At 38.5% G+C, this 18424-nt stretch overlaps 1 pseudogene; it reads right to left on the bottom strand.

Moving 5' to 3' along the window:
- LOC139155649 (interleukin-1 receptor type 2-like) overlaps positions 1 to 18040 on the bottom strand; it is a 48091-nt pseudogene extending 30051 nt beyond the window's left edge.
- Between the last annotated feature and the right edge of the window lie 384 nt (positions 18041 to 18424).

Genomic DNA, 18424 nt, shown 5'->3' with positions numbered 1-18424 from the left:
AGAAGAGGTGTGATATCACTTCCAGGCATTATAAAGGATTATTATTTATTAGATTTGTATGCCGCCTCTCTCCGAAGACTCGAGGCGGCTCACAACAGTAATAAAAAACAGTGTAACAATGGGACAAATCTAATAATAAAAAATATATAAACCCCCCAACAATTCAATTCAATTCAATTTATTAGATTTGTATGCCGTCCCTCTCCGAAGACTCGGGGCGGCTCACAATAACAATAAAAACAGTATAACAATGGAACAAATGTAATTATAAAATTACATTAAAAAACCCCAACAATTTAAAAACCATACAACACATACATACCAAACATAAAATATAAGAAAGCCTGGGGGAGATGTCTTAATTCCCCCATGCCTGGCGATATAGATGGGTCTTGAGTAATTTGCGAAAGACAAGGAGGGTGGGGGCCGTTCTAATCTCCGGGGGGAGTTGATTCCAGAGGGCCGGTGCCGCCACAGAAAAGGCTCTTCCCCTGGGGCCCGTCAAACGACATTGTTTGGTCGACGGGACCCAGAGAGGCCAACTCTGTGGGACCTTGTCGTCCATTGGGATTCGTGCGGTAGAAGGCAGTTCCAGAGGTACTCTGGTCCAGTGCCATGTAGGGCTTTAAAAGTCATTACCAACACTTTGAATTGTGACCGGAAACTGATCGGCAGCCAGTGCAGACCATGGAGTGTTGTAGAAACGTGGGCGAATCTGGGAAACCCCACGATAGCTCTCGCGGCCACATTCTGCACGATCTGAAGTTTCCGAACACTTTTCAAAGGTAGCCCAATGTAGAGAACGTTGCAGTCTCTACATGGGGGATTGTGCAGGAATGGGATTGTGGGAAATGGGACATGGAGACTTAACGCCGTTCTTTGGAAGAGACATGAAACTGAGGGTGTGCTGGAACGAAGCTTTAAAACCATGATTTCTGTTGCAAAAATATCATCCTTGTTGGACACTGCGTTAGAAAAGACTTTGGTGAACAGAACTATGTTTGCGTAAATTGACTTTGGAGCTTTATCTCAGGAATGTAGATAAAGAATAAGTTTCTGGCACTTTTCCTCAGACATAGATCAAATCTGGCTCAAAAAGAGATAGTATTTGCTTCTGTGCTGCATTAATCCTGCGTTTTCATTCATGTATGCTTGAATTTGAATAAAGAGTGAGTTTTTATTAATAAATAAGTAATTTTGGAGATTAGAATTTGCTGGAGGCCCATGAATCAGAACACATCCTATGAAGAATTGCACTGTATTTTGTTCTAGACAGAGTGCTAATCCCTTAATGTGAATTGTTGGCTTTGGCCATGCCTTAAATTGTTTGACAGTACTGCGATTTATAAATTACGTTGTCTGCCCTAGTGAGATAAGAGGACCCAGTGACCTGCTATATACTCAGGCAGCAGTTAAGCAAATCATGGGACAGGAATAAATTGTGATTGGATTTCTGCAACAGCGGATATTCTTTTGGCATTTCTAATTTTAGATAAAACCATCCTAACGAATCCCTAGTGACTTCGGGAAGCAGATTATTGGCCAGAAAAAAAAATTATCCTAGTGATACTGATAAGAGAAAAAGAGAGGGAAAGTGTGGAATGTTTTGACATAGAATCATCAGGAAATAAATAGCATACTATGGGTTTAAAAATTATTGCTGCTGATAACATATTTAATAAGTTAATATTAACATAACAAACTTAATATCCTATCTCCTGTTGCCTTTGTTGAGTAAGATTCACTCTAATTCAGGGGTCTCCAAACTTGGCAACTTTAAGACTTGTGGACTTCAACTCCCAGAATTCTCCAGCCACCATAGCTGGCTAGAGAATTCTGGGAGTTGAAGTCCACAAGTCTTAAAGTTGCCAGGTTTGGAGACCCCTGCTCTAATTGATCTGAGTTTTGTATGATGATGGAAACTCCTTAGGACAGGGATAAGCAACCCATGGCTTTGGAGCCACATTCGGCTCTTTGGGCCCCCTGCTGTGGCTACTGTCCCATCCCTGGCTAGCCTCACCTTCCTCTCTCTCACTTGGCCTGAGAAGATAAAGGCGATGGTGTGAATGGAGAAGCAGCAGTGGCTGATTCTTTGGCACTGGTTGAGGAACATAGCCACCCCTAGCTGAGGCTTCCCTTTGGGCAATCCTCCTCCCACTCTCGTGCCTCCCTGGCTGGCCAGGGCAGGGCCATGAGTGTGCACATGCATGGGGAGACCTTCAAACAAATGCCAAGCACAACAAAGAGGGCAGGCAGTGGGTGCCCACTTAAGGAGGATCTTTGGACATCTCTCCTGCCCCAAGAATCTGGCCCTTGCCTTGCCATGTCCCAGCCTACAGTTGTTCAGCTAAGCAGTAGGGAGGTAAGCTCCAGCCTAAAACGGCAGGAAGTGAAGGCTGCCTTCACTCCGGCAACCCTCCTCCCCCTCCTTCTCCTCTCATGTGGGATGGAGAGGCAAGGTAAGGTGATGCTCAGATCCTTAGGGCAGGAAGGAAGCAGCCCTGTAGCTGTCTTCACACATTTGCACATAAGGCTTCCTTCACTTCCTGCCGCTTTGGGCTGGATATCACACCCTCCCTGTTCAGCCGAACAGCTGTGAGAGCAACAGGATGGACACGACAAGGCAATGGCCAGACCCTTAGGGCAGGAGAGAAGCATGTGCCTTTGTGCCTTAAGGAGGGTCTCCCCACACATGCCACAGCCAGGGAGTTGTGAGAAGGGGAGGAGGGTTGTCTGAAGAGAAGCTAGGGGTGGTGACTGTTCCTCAGCACATACCACAGTGAGAAGGGGAGAGAGAGGGAGAAAGAGAGAGAGATGGGGAGAGGGAAAGAGAGGAAGAAAGATGAGAGGGAGAAAAAGAGATGGAGAGAGAGAAAGAGAGGGAAAAGAAAGGGAGAGATAGCTTTTTCTTATAGAAAACGAACCCATAAAACCTGGGTAGACATATCTGGGGGGAAGTGTCATGTGATTCAGTGAGAATGGTGTCAAGTTGGCCATTCCCACCTAGGTTTTGTGTCTCCGGGTGTTTTGTTTTCTCTGGGAAACAGGTCCAAATGGCTCTTTGACTTTTTAAGGTTGCCGACCTCTGCCCTAGGCTAAGAATCAGACATGAGCACAAGCCTGACTGGACTGGTGAAACCTTTAAACCTTTCCTAGAGCAGACCTTGGCATTTTGCTACTCCCACATCATATCCGGCCCTTTAACTGTCCCTGTCTGGCCCAAGTGAGGTCAACCAGAAATTAGAAATAAAATGTAAACATATGCCATGCATGCAATAGAACTGCATTGCTTTTATTTTGAAAACAAAGTGCTATTTTTATTTCAATTTGCATATGCCTATGCAACTTCACAGCCCTATTGGTTCAGCCCTGTGGCCCCTAGGGAAAATTAACACACACACATACACACACACCCCAATACATAGAGTAGTATGAAGCAAGACTATTTTGTTTTTTCCCCCCTTAGGCTGAATTCCATCCCAGATTGGTTGCAGATCAGGACTAATATTGGACCATTAATTGGTTATGGTGATCCCACCCTGAACTAACTGCATGAGCTGCCACCACTGGAAAACACATCACAGTGGTCAGTCACTCAATGCCCCTCCTTGATTTATGGGAATTGTTTTTTGTCTAGGCAAAGCACTCAGTTGAATAGAGCTTAATCTAACTATTGCTTTAATATTTGGTCTTCTAAATTTAAGACATCTTTGATTTGATGGTTCTTCTTCTCTGATTCTAATTCTTTCAGTTTCTTATAACTGGGGAAAAAAGTTACCATCATACAAAACAAAACAGCTGCCTTAAGTACAGTAACTTAAATGGTAACTCATTGCTTTGGAAAGGATTGTTTTTGTGTGTGTGTGTGTGTGTGTGTGTGTGTGTGTGTGTGTGTGTGTGTATGGGGAGTTGAACAAAGGTCAGCAGCACTGATAAAGAATATCTTAGGTAGCTTGACCTAATCTACAACTATCAAGTCACTACAACCAGACTTCCTCTAATCTAGAACCTTCCAGATGTGATGAATTTTCTATTCCCAACACTCCCATCAGCACAGTGTTTGACCATGCTGTTTGATAATTCTGGATAATACTAAGTAAGGACCAGTCATTTATGAGGCTAGAGACTTGGAACCAGTCTCATTTCTCTCATCACTTCTATCTTGTATCTGTTGTGCATGTCAGAGCATAACAACATATAGATGAAACTATATTTCCATTTTATTATAAGAGACAAAACCAAACATTGTTATATTTCATATAATTTTCCTTTTGTTGTGTATGAACAAAGGGAACAAAAATAAAAAGTGTGTCTTGCTCCTTGAATTACATCCAATTTTATAGGCAGGGGTATTTTTAATTTTTGAAAATGTGTATTCCCATAAATGTATTCCCATAAATGCATTTTCTCTCAACATACATTCAAACAACACAGTGTACCATGTAATTTTCCATGAATAAAATGCAGTTTTTTGTTAGTAACTAATATCAATCATCAAAAAAGTTGCTAAAGTTTTTTTTCTAATTTTGTCATCCAGTTACATTCATTTTTTAAAAATTAAATTTCCTCCTTAATGTTCCTTCAAAAAGTGCAACACCAATTATATTTCTAACTTATTAACCATTATGAATTTCATATATAAATTTCAGACCTTCTCCCCCCTCAAAATAGCACATTCCCATTTTGTTTTTTACTTTAGAACAAGGTATGTGTAGTGTGCCTAGGAATTTGTTCATAGTTTTTTTTATAGTCCGGCCCTCCAACAGTCGGAGGGACAGTGAACTGGCCCCTTGTGTAAAAAGTTTGGGGACCCCTGATTTAAAGCAACCGTTCCCTCTTGGAGAGGCTGTTTCAGAAATGGGCACACTTCGTCTGAGCAAAAGACCCATATTGTAAATATTGAAAAAGTGCTCAGTAAGGACTTCATCTTAAAGAGCATAGATGGAATTGTGGACTGCTTGTATGATAACAAAATTATCATACATTGCCTTCTCGGTGGCAGCCATTCTCCACAGTGGTTGGAGTCAGACTTCATATAGGGTTTTCATCGTTCACTGTGTGCAGTATGTCTATCAGAGTGAATTCACAGTGGAGCAGCTGATTCACAGACAGCCTAACAGCTTTTCTATCACTCCAACTCCATCATTCATTCTGTTGTCATAAATTTGAAATGTAACCTGGTTAGTCTGGAGACTGTGGTTATATTGGTCATCTCTTAGGCCTCTACCTGATTGAAAGTTTTCTTTATGAGTGTTCTTCCCTTTCACATTTTTGGAAGGGAGAAAGGGGCCTTCTCTAGTTTCATATCGATCAGTAGCTGTCCTCCTAAGTCCTTTTGTAGTATTTGGGTGGCTCTTAATAAACTTTTTTCAAACAGACTCTTTCAAACTTTTTTCTTAATAGACTCTTTCAAACAGTCAATCTTATTTATGAAAGTTAATAAAAGTTTATAAATTGAGTTGTCAGTTTGAGCTGTAAGCAAACATTGTTTAGAGAGGAAATATGTTACATTTTCTCTTTTTAAATTTATTACATTCACCTCTTGTGCAAGGAAAGCAACTGCTGAGTTCCAAGGAGAGCAGCCATTTTCTGCAAGAGAGGAAGAAAGTTCTATATGCTGTTTGCTTTCAAATTCAATTTGTAAGTGCCATTCCATTGAGTCACATAAATTAAATTTATCTGATAAGGCAGTGTTTCCCAACCTTGGCAACTTGGAGATATTTGGACTTCAACTCCCAGAATTCCCCAGCCAGCGGATGCTGGCTGGGGAATTCTGGGAATTGAAGTCCAAATATCTCCAAGTTGCCAAGGTTGGGAAACACTGTGATAAGGAGACTGCAGATGAGTTACTTACTGAAACATACTGTTTGCAGTATCATATTCCATTTTCTGCTGCTTCAATGGCTTGGATGAACTCTGTGCTGCAGAATGCTATCTCTTTCTCTTTTCCCCCATTCTTAAAAACCCTTGTTAAAATGTAGCTAAAGCAAATTGGTAGCCTTGCCATATGTGCTTTTGTAAAAAGTCAGAAATGGATTAAAAATGGGTTAAAAATGAGTTAAAAAATATAAAAAAGAAAAAGAAAACCCTTTTTATTTTGGAAGAGCTTTTTTTTTTTTACAAAAAAGTTTATTTGGTTATACATGAAATAAGAGGAAATTCAAGTAAACAGTTGGTCCAAAGATAGCATAGCATAGCAGAATAGTCATGTGCAAAAATGAAGAGATAAACTGCTTAATTGCTATTTTGCTTCTGTCTTTATGGAAAAGGACTTACCTTGTACCATTGTAAAGCAAAAGGAGCATTTTCATCATTTCTATAATTCTGAAGATCTGGACAAGTCAGCGTCCCACTGTATTTTAATGGAACTTTCTGATTAAAAGCCATTCGTTTATCAAAACACAATCCACTGTTATCAAACACTGTTATGTTTTTGTTAACGCTTGTGGAATTACTGCAATAAACAGGTATCAGTACTTCAGTTATTATATAATATATACATCAACAAAGAGAGTAATTGGCATCAAATTATCATTTAATATTTAGGTGAAAAAAGCAATAACATCAATTAAGTATACTCTTTTATATACAGTACTTATAAATTTTGGACCAAGATTAATTAAAGCATAAGTTAAAACTTTCTGTATCAATTCAATTTCTTATATTTAATTTGCAAGTTCCAGGAATATACTGTATGTTCTTCAGGAAAAATGTATAAACAAATGAATAATAAATAGAACTAATCAAGTTCTATTGTTTTAAAAACTTAGCTAGATTTGAGATGCTAATCATTCAGAAGTGTTTACTCTCATTTAAATATGTAAACTATTATAGAAGCATAGTCATTTTAATATTCTACCAAGCATTGTTTGAACTCAAATTTTACACAATTAAAGCTAAATTTAGTATCAATAAACATGGTTAAAATATTAATTTTATATTTTCTTCTCATTATTGAATTGTCTTCAGTGACATTATAAATCCTTTCCATTTTTCAAATGCTACAACCAACATAAAGTATTGCTGTAATTATAATGCTGGAGTACAATCAATTTATGTTCCTGCTTGTCAGTGGGAAATTTTAAGGGAACTCACGCTCACTTGGGTCTAACTCTGGTTTAGAATTGTCCTTATGGTGGGGGTCAGTGATCCCCCTCCCAAGGTAATGAACAGACAGATGGAATTGTCCTTGGGAGGCAGAACCCACAGCCACTCCGTCTTGTCAGGGTTGAGTTTGAGCCTGTTGACACCCATCCAGACCCTAACAGCCTCTAGGCACCGGCACATCACTTACACTGCTTCACCGACTTGATATGGGGTGGAGATGTACAGCTGGGTATCATCAGCATACTGATGATACCTCACCCTTGGATGATCTCTCCCAGAGGTTTCATGTAGTTATTGAATAGCAGGGGGGAGAGAACTGACTCAAGGCACCCCACAAGGGAGAGACCTAGAGGTCGACCTCTGACCCCCCCACTAACACCAACTGCGACCAACCAGAGAAGTTGGAGGAGAACCACTGTAAAACAGTGCCTCCCACTCCCAACCCCTCCAGCTGGCGCAGAAGATACCATAGTCGATACTATTGAAAGCCGCTGAGAGTTCAAGAAGCACTAGGACAGAGGATAAACCCCTGAACCCGGGCCCACCAGAGATCCATCAGCATGACCAAAACAGTTTCCATGCTGTAGCCAGGCCTGAATCACGACTGCTGAGGGCCTAGACAATCGTCTTCTTCCAAGGACCGCTGGAGCTGGAGAGCCACCACCTTCTCAACAACCTTCCCCATAAAGGGAAGGTTGGAGACTGGGTGATAGTTGTTAAGAATGGCTGGGTCCAGGGAAGGCTTCTTGAGGAGGGGGCGCACAAGTGCCTCCTTGAAGGGAGCCAGAAAGGATCCCCTCCCCAAAGAAGCGTTGACAATCTCCTGGACCCAGCTCCGTGTCACCTCTCTGCTGGCCGAAACCAGCCAAGAGGGACATGGATCCAGTAAACAGGTGGCGGAACTCACAGCTCCAATGACCTTGTCCACTTCATCGAGTCTTCGGAGAGGGGCAGCATACAAATCCAAATAATAAATAAAATAAATAATAAAATCAGGTGTCACCAGATCAAACTCCTCCCAGACAGGTGGATAAGGACGGGCCCCAGTCACCTCGACTGACTCGTTGTCAGTCGAATCTGCTATCCAATCGGAGTCAAGACTTACACAATTGAGCCCAACATTTCCATTTTATGATGTGTCTTAACAAGAATCACTGCAGTTTTTAAGTTAGTAACATTATTGAAACCGGCTTCCCCACTGACTTTGTTTGTCAGAAGATCACAAAAGTTAACACAGGGATATTGCAACCTTGATAAAGACATGCCAGTTGCCAAGCAATCAATTTGGAACATATGTTTATGGGGATGCTGCAACGGTCAAAAATGTGAAATGTAGTCATAGGACACTTTTGTCAGTGCTATTGTAACTTCGAATGGTTACTAAATGAATTATTGTAATTTGCAAATGCAATGAATAAAATAACTTACGAAGTGCACTGATATGTTCCAGAATCTTCTAGTTGTGCAGGATAAAACCAAAGCAGGTTTGCTTGCTGATAAACCCGGGAGAAGTTAGTTGCAGGCATTTTAATATCATTTCTATGCCAAGTCACAACATGGTTCGATTGGCTCCTTGGTAGACAAGAGACAGATCCTGGTTCTCCTTTAGGAAAAAAACTAACCAGGTTGCATTTACCTAACAAATAAATAAATAAATATGCTTTACTATTTGTACAATTATAAACCTACATTCATATTTGTATAACAGTGATTATAATAGGATAATTGCCATAGATTATCTATCTATTTGAAATGTGTTAAGTAGATCTACAATTATGGCAAATATTTCTTGAATATTCTAGATTTGGGTTATTCATCTTGCTACAAAGGGAATAATTTGTTCGCCAAAATTAAATTAAATTAAATTACAAAATTAAACAAGATCCATTTTCCTAAAAACAATCGAATTGCTATGTAACATTATCTTCTACAGTTTCTCATAATACCTACAATGTATGATACTATGAACATTTAGTTGTCTAACTTAATACTAGAATTTAAAGAAAACATCCTGTTCAAATTCAGAACGTTGAGATTGTCTTCTCATAAGCTTCAAACATGAAATTGAGGGGTCCTTGAAAGATTAGTTAGCACTGAAATTGTGGTATAATATATAATAAATATTAGGATGGGAAATAATTTATAATAATGCCATAAAAATATATTGCAGAATAACAGATAAAATTTTATTAAAAGAAAAGTTCAAATATGGACAATCATATTTATCATGTATCAAACTAACTCAGTAGAGGAAATGGTCACAACTTGTGTTCTTTTAAAGCATCTTCGGTTAACCAGTTGTTAAGTGGGTTGAATTCCACACTGTCCATAACAGACAACAAAGTGGACAATAAATGAAGCAACACTGTCATTGCATACATTGGAGGAATATTTATTTTATTTATTTATTCGGTTTTTTTATGCCGCCCTTCTCCTTAGACTCAGGGCGGCTTACAACATGTTAGCAATAGCACTTTTTAACAGAGCCAGCATATTGCCCCCACAATCCGGGTCCTCATTTTACCCACCTCGGAAGGATGGAAGGCTGAGTCAACCTTGAGCCGGTGATGGGATTTGAACCGCTGACATGCAGATCTACAGTCAGCTTTTAGTGGCCTGCAGTACTGCACTCTATCTGCTGCGCCACCTCGGCTCTCAGAAAATATCAGAAAAGCTCAGGAGGATCTTCAACCAGTACAATATATGTACACACTTCAAACCCAAGAATACCCTAAGGCAGAAGATTGCCCAACCCAAGGCACCGAGACACAAACTGAGCAACATGGTATAAGCAATACAATGAGCCATGTGCAGATCTGTACATTGTGAAAACAAAAACACATGGCACATCATAGGACAGGGGTCCACGACTGTACATCTCTGTTCGTATATTGCCAGAATAACCACACTGAATGGTGAGTGTGCATGTGCAAGAGAAAATAAACAAGTCATATAGGAGACTGGTTAACTCTTGGGAAAAACTCAATGTTATTATGTGACACTCACTGTGATATAAGACAAAAATAAATATAGTATACTTACAATAGCTGAAAGAGAAATGAATGATATAAATCCAAGAAGTAAGCCTCAGTGCAGAAAACATCTCCTAAAGAAATGAAAATACATTTAAATGAGTGTACACACACAAACACACACACACACGCTCGGAGAGCATAGAGGATCCCATACTTCAACAGCTACAAATATTCTTCTCTTCAGTAACAAACATGCTCACTTCCTATATGACCACTAGCCATACTGCTTTACCATTTAAAAATGATACGGGGAGAGACATCCTATTACTTTATATGTCATTAGTTTAATTCTTTTATATATACCCAAACAGAAATCTCTTTGGAGTCCACAACTTAATATTTTTAAAAAATTAAAACTAATCTGAAATTTAAAATAATGACATTAGTTAAGCACAAATTCCAAGGTTGTAAAACCTGTCTCTGCTTTTCCCAGCCTGTCAAATCTGCTGATTGTGCTAATGAACTGAAGAACCTTTTTGAATGGATAGTAAAACATCTTCAAGAAAAAACAAAGTCCAGTTGCCTTTTGAAAAAGCACCTTTATTATTTATCTGCTTGCTTGCTTGCTTGCCCTGCCCTGCCCTGCCCTGCCCTGCCCTGCCCTGCCCTGCCCTGCCCTGCCCTGCCCTGCCCTGCCCTGCCCTGCCCTGCCCTGCCCTGCCCTGCCTGACTGCTTGCTTGCCTGCTTCCTTGCTTGGATTTTTCATCCGCCCTGCTCTGCAGACTCAGGGCAGATAGATTTTATATACCGCTTCACAGTGTTTTACAGCCCCCTCTAAACGGTTTACATGGACTAAGCATATTACCCCCAATAATCTGGGTCCTCATTTTACCGACCTTGGAAGGATGAAAGGCTGAGTCAACCTCGAGCCTACTGAGATTTTATCTTCCAAACTTCTGGCAGCCGATGAGCAGCAGAAGTAGCTTGCAGTACTGTACTCTAACCACTAAGGATACAATATAAATTCAATAAATAAAATAAACTATGACTGACCTCAATGACTAAGAATCTCCATAAACAATTGTACTAATCAATTTTGGTGGCATAGCTTAATATTATTTTGAGATAGAAAGCCCCTAATACCTATGGTGAAGATCCTAAAATAGGTTTATCATAGTTTTGAAACAGAAGAAAAAACTAATCCCTCAGAGGTTCAAGAAGTTTTTAGTCACTGCAATAATACATTCCATGTTCCACCTGTTTTATTTCACTAATTGCCTATAGCTTCTATCTCTGCAACTTCAATCCACCAAACTAGCAAAAAGGAGATTTTCCAATTTAATATTTGAACAAGTATTGCTTCCAATTAACAACAGCATCATATTGAGCACATGCAACAAAATAAGAGCATCAGAGATTTATTTGCACATTCACAAGAGAAGTAATACTACAGGTTAGCTGGCCTTAGGATATTTAGGGCTTTAAATATTTTATCTATGCTAAATGAAGGTGTCGCAGTAATGAGAAATTTCTAACGAAATAACTACTTTTCATATCACAGCCTAACCTACTTTACAGGACTAAGGATGAAATATAACCAAGCTAGATAAATAGCCATTTGCAAAAGTCAGAATAAACTCTATACTACTACATAATTATCAATATTTGTACTCACAATCTGTGAGATTTTCATGTAAATGTCTCATTAAAAAAGTTATTTTTCAATAAATAGTAGTGAAACTTTTTATTAAACCAAAATCTGTTAGGAAAAACGTTCTGTCGAATGTAGACCTTTAAATTCCTGACATTTTTTGATAACAAGTTTCTTCTTCAGAAAAAGGCACAAGATTAGGGGAAAGTGAATACGTGACATTGAAATTTTCAATATAAATAAAAATTAAAACATTGTGTGGTTGAATGCTTATCTTGGGATTTAAGAAAGTATATTAATGAATTCGGTGTAGTAATAAGCAGAATTGTAAGATGGGAGAAGCTAATGAGAAAAGGCTCTCCAGTTGTAAAAAGATATTAAAATAAGGGTCAATATAAGCACAACTAAAAACAGAAACAGATGTGTAAAATGAAAACAAAAACTAAAGTATTCACACAAAAAAAGTAATAAAGCAATAGGCAAAGAACCAAGGAAATAGACACAGAAATAACCTGGAACTCTAGACATGGTGCCAGAATGTTGAAAGAACTTTTTTAAATATGCTAACGCTAAATATTGGATAAATTATACCAGCTGTTCAACAGTGGTGGCAAAACACAAATATGTAAATATAACAGAGAAAAGACAGATATACAGTACTCAGTTTTGCCTTGAGCTTCTCCAAAAGCAGAAACAGCTTTATTACAGTTGTAGTCCAAGACAGAAATACTACAAAACAACTCTATATATTATATGTCAACTACTGTATTCTAGACATGGTATTTAAAAAATAACAGAATATGTACATTAACAAGAAAGACAAAAAGCATGCTGGTTTCTATCAAGAATCCATTATTATAAACTCCAGTAGTAAATGTGTTGGGTTCATTTGTCTACATGGCTCCTTCTTAAACTACATTTTGATGTATCAAAGAATATACAGAGTTCGTATAAAGCAGAGAGAGTCAGTGATTTATTTGGTGGGGGGAGGGAATCCATAGAGAATCCAAGAAAGAATTCAGAGAATAAACATAGTTAATAGGAATACACTCTTCTTTGAAAGAATGTGGGTGAAATCCAATTCCTTAGCTAAAACAAAAGGATTACCGTATTTCAAAATGGAAAAAAAAATCTGGGAAGGCATCAGAAAGTATTCGAACAATGTAAAAATTTAATTGCCCTTGTAATTATCGGAAAAGGAGGACAGTTGGTCACTACAAAGATACATTAAGTAGCTATAGTCTGATGCAAAAGTTATTACACAGAGTAATTATACCAGTGCACTTAAATATTTGGAGAAAATTGTTCAGAAGTGGGAAAATTATAGCAAAGAAACTGAAAATGAACATCAATCTTTAATCATCTATACTTTAAAAACCAAAATGATTTTAAAAATTCAGCTACAATATACAGGAACAATGCAGAAAATAGCCCAAACTGTATTTGTTTCATGCTGATTCCCTTTTTTTTAAACGAAGTACTTCATTTCTCCATAATTTCCTATCTACAATAAAACTAAAGAATAATTAATTACTAGTTAATTAGTTAATTACTACCTACTTTTTAATATTTTTCTCTTTCATAATTTCATTTCAATATGATAGTATTTGAGTCTTGTACTGTATATGAATACAGTAACTATTTCCTTTCCATGTTTATATTTTAGATTTTTTTAATCCCTTCCATATTATTTGTATAAATAAAGTAGCAAACCTATTAATACTCCTCCTTCTATTTCCCTATATCCCTATAAAGTGAGTTGAGTTAAGAGAGTGACTGTTACCCAGCTAGCTTCCATGTCTAAGACAGAACTAGATGTCACCGTTTTCCGATTTCTACCCTGCCGCCTTAATCAAACAAGCTTGTGGGTTTGTTTTCTTTTTTTCTACCATTATTCTGTATTTTTAATTTCTCATCAAACTTATTAGCTTCTGTAGATTCTCATCTAGAAGATTTAAAAAATACAATAAACAGTTTCATGTTCACCATATATTATTTATTCATTTTTGTGTACCATTTTTGTAAGATCTTGTTTTCAAAAGTTCACAGATTCTGAGAGAAGACAAATTTGGAAACAAATGTGTTTTTTCTATTGCAACAAGTGATCATTGACTCATGACTCATTATGTAATATTAAAAGCAAATAAGGCACACAAGAACTCGGTACAAAATGGCCCTGTGCATAATCAATGGATTACTACAATTGTAACTCATATGGGTAACATACAACTGTTTTCTATTAACAAACAGTAGGAGATTTGTATAAATAAGATCAATTTACGGTACATTTTCTTTATTCAATGCATGCAAGCAAACAAATGTTTAATTTAATTTAAATTGGCTTGAAACCCCACTTTTGATATTAAGTCACAATAGGCTAAGTTCAGAAAATGTGCTACTTTGATGTACACTTACCATGATGGTAGCACAGCAAACTAAGCTATAAAACATTCATATGTAGATAATAGTTTATATTATTCCTCAAGATTTGCAGAGGCAGAGCTAAATGCAATTGTATTTTTTTTACATACCTGCACTTTCTGGTCACTATTCTGATTTTCAATAATTCTATACATGATACTCTTCAGGCAAGAACATCAGGATATTTTCTGTAAATTGCTGGTCTTATTAACTGTAAACTTGTTAACTTTTAATAACTGGTCTTGTTGACCAATTAATAGAATGACTGCATTTTTCAACAAGAAATGACAAGAAAATTACTACTACTACATTCATGTTGGAAGCATTTACTAAAACATTTCTGGGTTCTAAGAATTAGCTGGTGACATCACCATTGCCCAGAGGATATCTGAGGACACCAAGGGGGCTGTTTTCATATCCTTGTTATATTCTCCCACCAAGGTGACACATATTTATCTTCTTGCACTTGTGTGCTTTTGAACTGCAAGGGTGGCATAAGCTGGGACAAATTGATGGGAGTTCATTCAGATATTCGGCTTGCAATCATAGTTTTCAAACTGCCAAATTGCGAACCCCTCTATGATATTCTGAGTCAATGTCCTAGCCATGAGAGCTACTGCAGCCCCTAAGAAAATAACTTACTGCGTTTACAATCTATACCCCACTTTATAATCTGAATATACTAGAAACATAATGCAAACATTCAGATGGAAGCAAGATGATAAATAACTGTTGATGCCGCTGAGTCCTAATGACAGCAATGCCTTCAAAAGGGACAGAGAGCAAGGCAAGCCAGTGGGGTCACTCACGAACGCGAATCCTAGAAAGTAGAAACTGGACACATTCTCTCACAGAGTATATATGTATTTTTATGCTAGAATTCCAGATTAATAAAAATCCTATCCCAGCATAGCTTGCTATACTGCAACAAATAACTCCAAAAGTTAGGAGGAAAGAGAAGCATAGCTGAATTTTAGAAAATTAATTCCTTGGATAACATCCCAGAAGGGCCAAGAAGTATGCTTGAGAATGTTTAGATCGTTGAAAGTTAGTGTGAATATGGCAGGTTTATGGTAGAAAAATGTTTTACTGACATCAAGAAGGCCACTCTTGAATTTTAATCAAAGAGTTATATTGGTGATAGGTAAGATTCCAGGGTGGAATTGTTAAATTCCAGCCTCACATGGTACAATTATAGTCTTAATTTTAAAAATTGGTTTGCAAAAATTATCTTGGTCTGACACACTTGGACTTTAGTGGTACGCTGGAGGGGAATTCTGCAAAATAAGCAGAGCTAAAAGAAATATTAATAATTCAATCTAATTAAACATGTACTTTATCTTAAGTCAATCTCGTTCAAATAAACAAAATGATGCCTCTATACATAGATATCACCCAATGAAGTTTGCTGTATTATTGACACCCCCCCCCCAAAAAAAACAAAAGGTATAGGAATCCAATTGCCTAGCATGAAGGCATGGCTAGGTGCCTGTTGTGGAACAGATCATGAACTGCTGGAGAGGAGGAAGAGGAAAAGGAGATATTGTACAGAAGAAATGTCAAGATTCAAGATATCTTAGAAACTATTCCCTATTTACAAAAACAACTAGTACTAGATGTTAGATCAGCACATTGGTCATTACAAAGTCAGAAGCTACCTGAGTTAATTCAATATCCGCTGAAATATACAGTAGCAAGCAACAGAAGAGTCCATAAAATTTCTAACCAGGTAACACAGTGGCCAACTGACTGAAAGGGTTAAATCAGTATGTCAATACCATAAAGAGAGGTATCCTTAATTACACATGCTAACAAAATAGTGCTTATCATAATCCAACACAGATTAAAGCCCTACATGGAAAAAGAGGCACCATGTGCTCCAACTGGCTTTAGAAAAGGCTAAGGAATATGAAATATTGCTGATATATGCTGCATCATTGATAATGCCAACGAATACTAAAAATAACATAATACAGTGAAACACATTGGGTTTATATTGGCAAAGGAGTGTGATAATGTTAATATTTTCTCCATCTTTACTCAATCTATGCTGAATACATATTATGGGAAGCTGTATTTGAAAAAGAGAAACATAGTCTTCAAATTGAGAGAAAAAAACTTCAATAACCTACCCAGGGGTAGGCAAACTTGGCTCTTCTATGACCTGTGGATTTCAACTCCCAGAATTACTGAGTCAATCATACTAGCTCATGAATTCTGGGAGTTGAAGTCCACAGGTCATAGAAGAGCCAACTTTGCCTATCCCTGACCTACCCTATGTTGATGATTGCACCATGATAGCCATATACAAAAAATAAAGAAATAAAAGAAATAAACACTTCAGGCAATGGTTTCAAAACCAGGTAATAGGTAACATTTATTAAAATCCAATTATGTTCTATATACATTTTTCAATTGTTAATCAATATATTTGATTACAGTTAAGTATTTCATTGTTGATATAGGAATAAGCATTAAATGTCAGTCAATAAATTATCATAATCTCAGCCTGGAGACATGGAATTTCTATCCTGGGCAACTGCATAAAAAATAAAAATATTTATTGACTTTCCAATGAATATTGTAATAATAAATTTGGGTCTCACTTCCACTGGCCATACTGGCAATACTACTGTATTTCTAAAAATCATCCATTAACAATGCAATCATGAATATAAACATATCTGGGATAAACTTATATCTATCCTATGATAAAATACAGAAAATAGTATAAGGGCAGACTGGATGGACCACGAGGTCTTTTTCTGCCGTCAATCTTCTATGTTTCTATAATCATTGGCTTTTCTAGGGTACAATATTGCCAACTAAGAATAGTTTCTTCCATCTTCAGTTATTTTTTCTTCACCCCATTTATTTGCCTTTTACCAGACAAATGAGAAATAATTTCTCCTTTCCAACATGCCAAACATTTCACCATTTTTATATAACTCCTGATTTGCAAATTCGAACTCAAGGAATCAATAAAACCACAACCCACATGTCACATTGGAAAAATAAACCTGGAAATGACTCTCTCTATAAACAACTTCGGCCAACTTTACGAGGACTCCGCACCATGTGGTAGAATAAGTCAGAACCTCGCATTCCCCCTTTTTGACTAGAGAGAAACAATTAAAAGGAAGATACCCCTGGATTTGCCGGGCTGTCACTTTTGGGAACGCAGATGTTATTCTTTGACCGTCTGTAAAGGCAAAATCAACATTTACACTCACACCAGATCGAAGCCGCGGCCAGCGGACTTTAGCCATTAAGAAATCAAGAAATCAATGGGTCGAGAAAGCTACACCAAGGGCCAGTGCCCGGTAAGAAATACCCAAGAGTAAAAAGTGTCATTCTACACTTTTTTAAAAAAATGCATCGAATCCTCTTTAGAAGAGCCGGAGGTGGAACTGGAAACGCGCCCTGTTGCGCACGTCAGGTGCCCCCGCTTTGCCAAGGCGCCTTTGGCGGAGAAGCAAAAAAGGTGAAGACAAGTCGCTCCAGCCAGTCGCTGACAGGTCCGGGCCAGAGAAGGGAAGAAGTGCCGGCATCCACAAAATGACTCACTCCCTTTCGGGCGGGTGAGGCGCGAAGGGGGGAACCGAGGACGAATTATCCGCCGCAAGTCCCTGTCTCCCCTCGAATTGAAGAAAGGTCTCGGGACCGCTTATTGCGTCGCGCTTCCCACCCACCCGGTCCCCGCCCAAACACCTCAGCCAAATGGTCCGCCGGCGCGCAAAATGGAGCCCCGCTCTCTCCCGAAAAACATCCTAATCGGGGCCCCCGCCATGTTTTTGGCCTTACCCGAACAAGCAGGACGAGCCGCCTCTTCACCTGGGCTACTCCAGGCGGCCACTATTCCAGGCACTATTCTCGCCTCAGGCAGGGAACCGCGAAGAAAAGCTCCGCCCCGGGAATTATCTCAAGCCTCGCTCCCGCCAGCTTGACGGCGCGCGGGGGTGGCGGCAGGGGTGGTGAATGATTGAAAGCTGCGCGGTCGGCGGAGGTCCAGAACATTTCGGAGGCGGAGAGGCTGAAGGACGGAGGCGACGGTGGCCAAGCTAATGACCCGCCTCTTAGGAAGCGATCCAGGCTCAAAACTTTAACCTTAGACTGTCCACAGCCGACCTCTCCCAGTTTCTAAGAGGTCTGCAAGGGGCCGGCGTATTTATTTATTTTTATTTGTTTGTTTTTGTCAAGTACATATTGGTGGTATACAAAGATATAATAATATTTATATACATGATACAGTACTAGTAAAAGAGAAAC

Source organism: Erythrolamprus reginae, unplaced genomic scaffold (genome assembly GCF_031021105.1).
Source record: "Erythrolamprus reginae isolate rEryReg1 unplaced genomic scaffold, rEryReg1.hap1 H_38, whole genome shotgun sequence".
NCBI classification, from domain to species: domain Eukaryota; kingdom Metazoa; phylum Chordata; class Lepidosauria; order Squamata; family Dipsadidae; genus Erythrolamprus; species Erythrolamprus reginae.
Note: the sequence above shows the minus strand (reverse complement) of the source record. Positions and strands in the feature narration are given on the sequence as shown.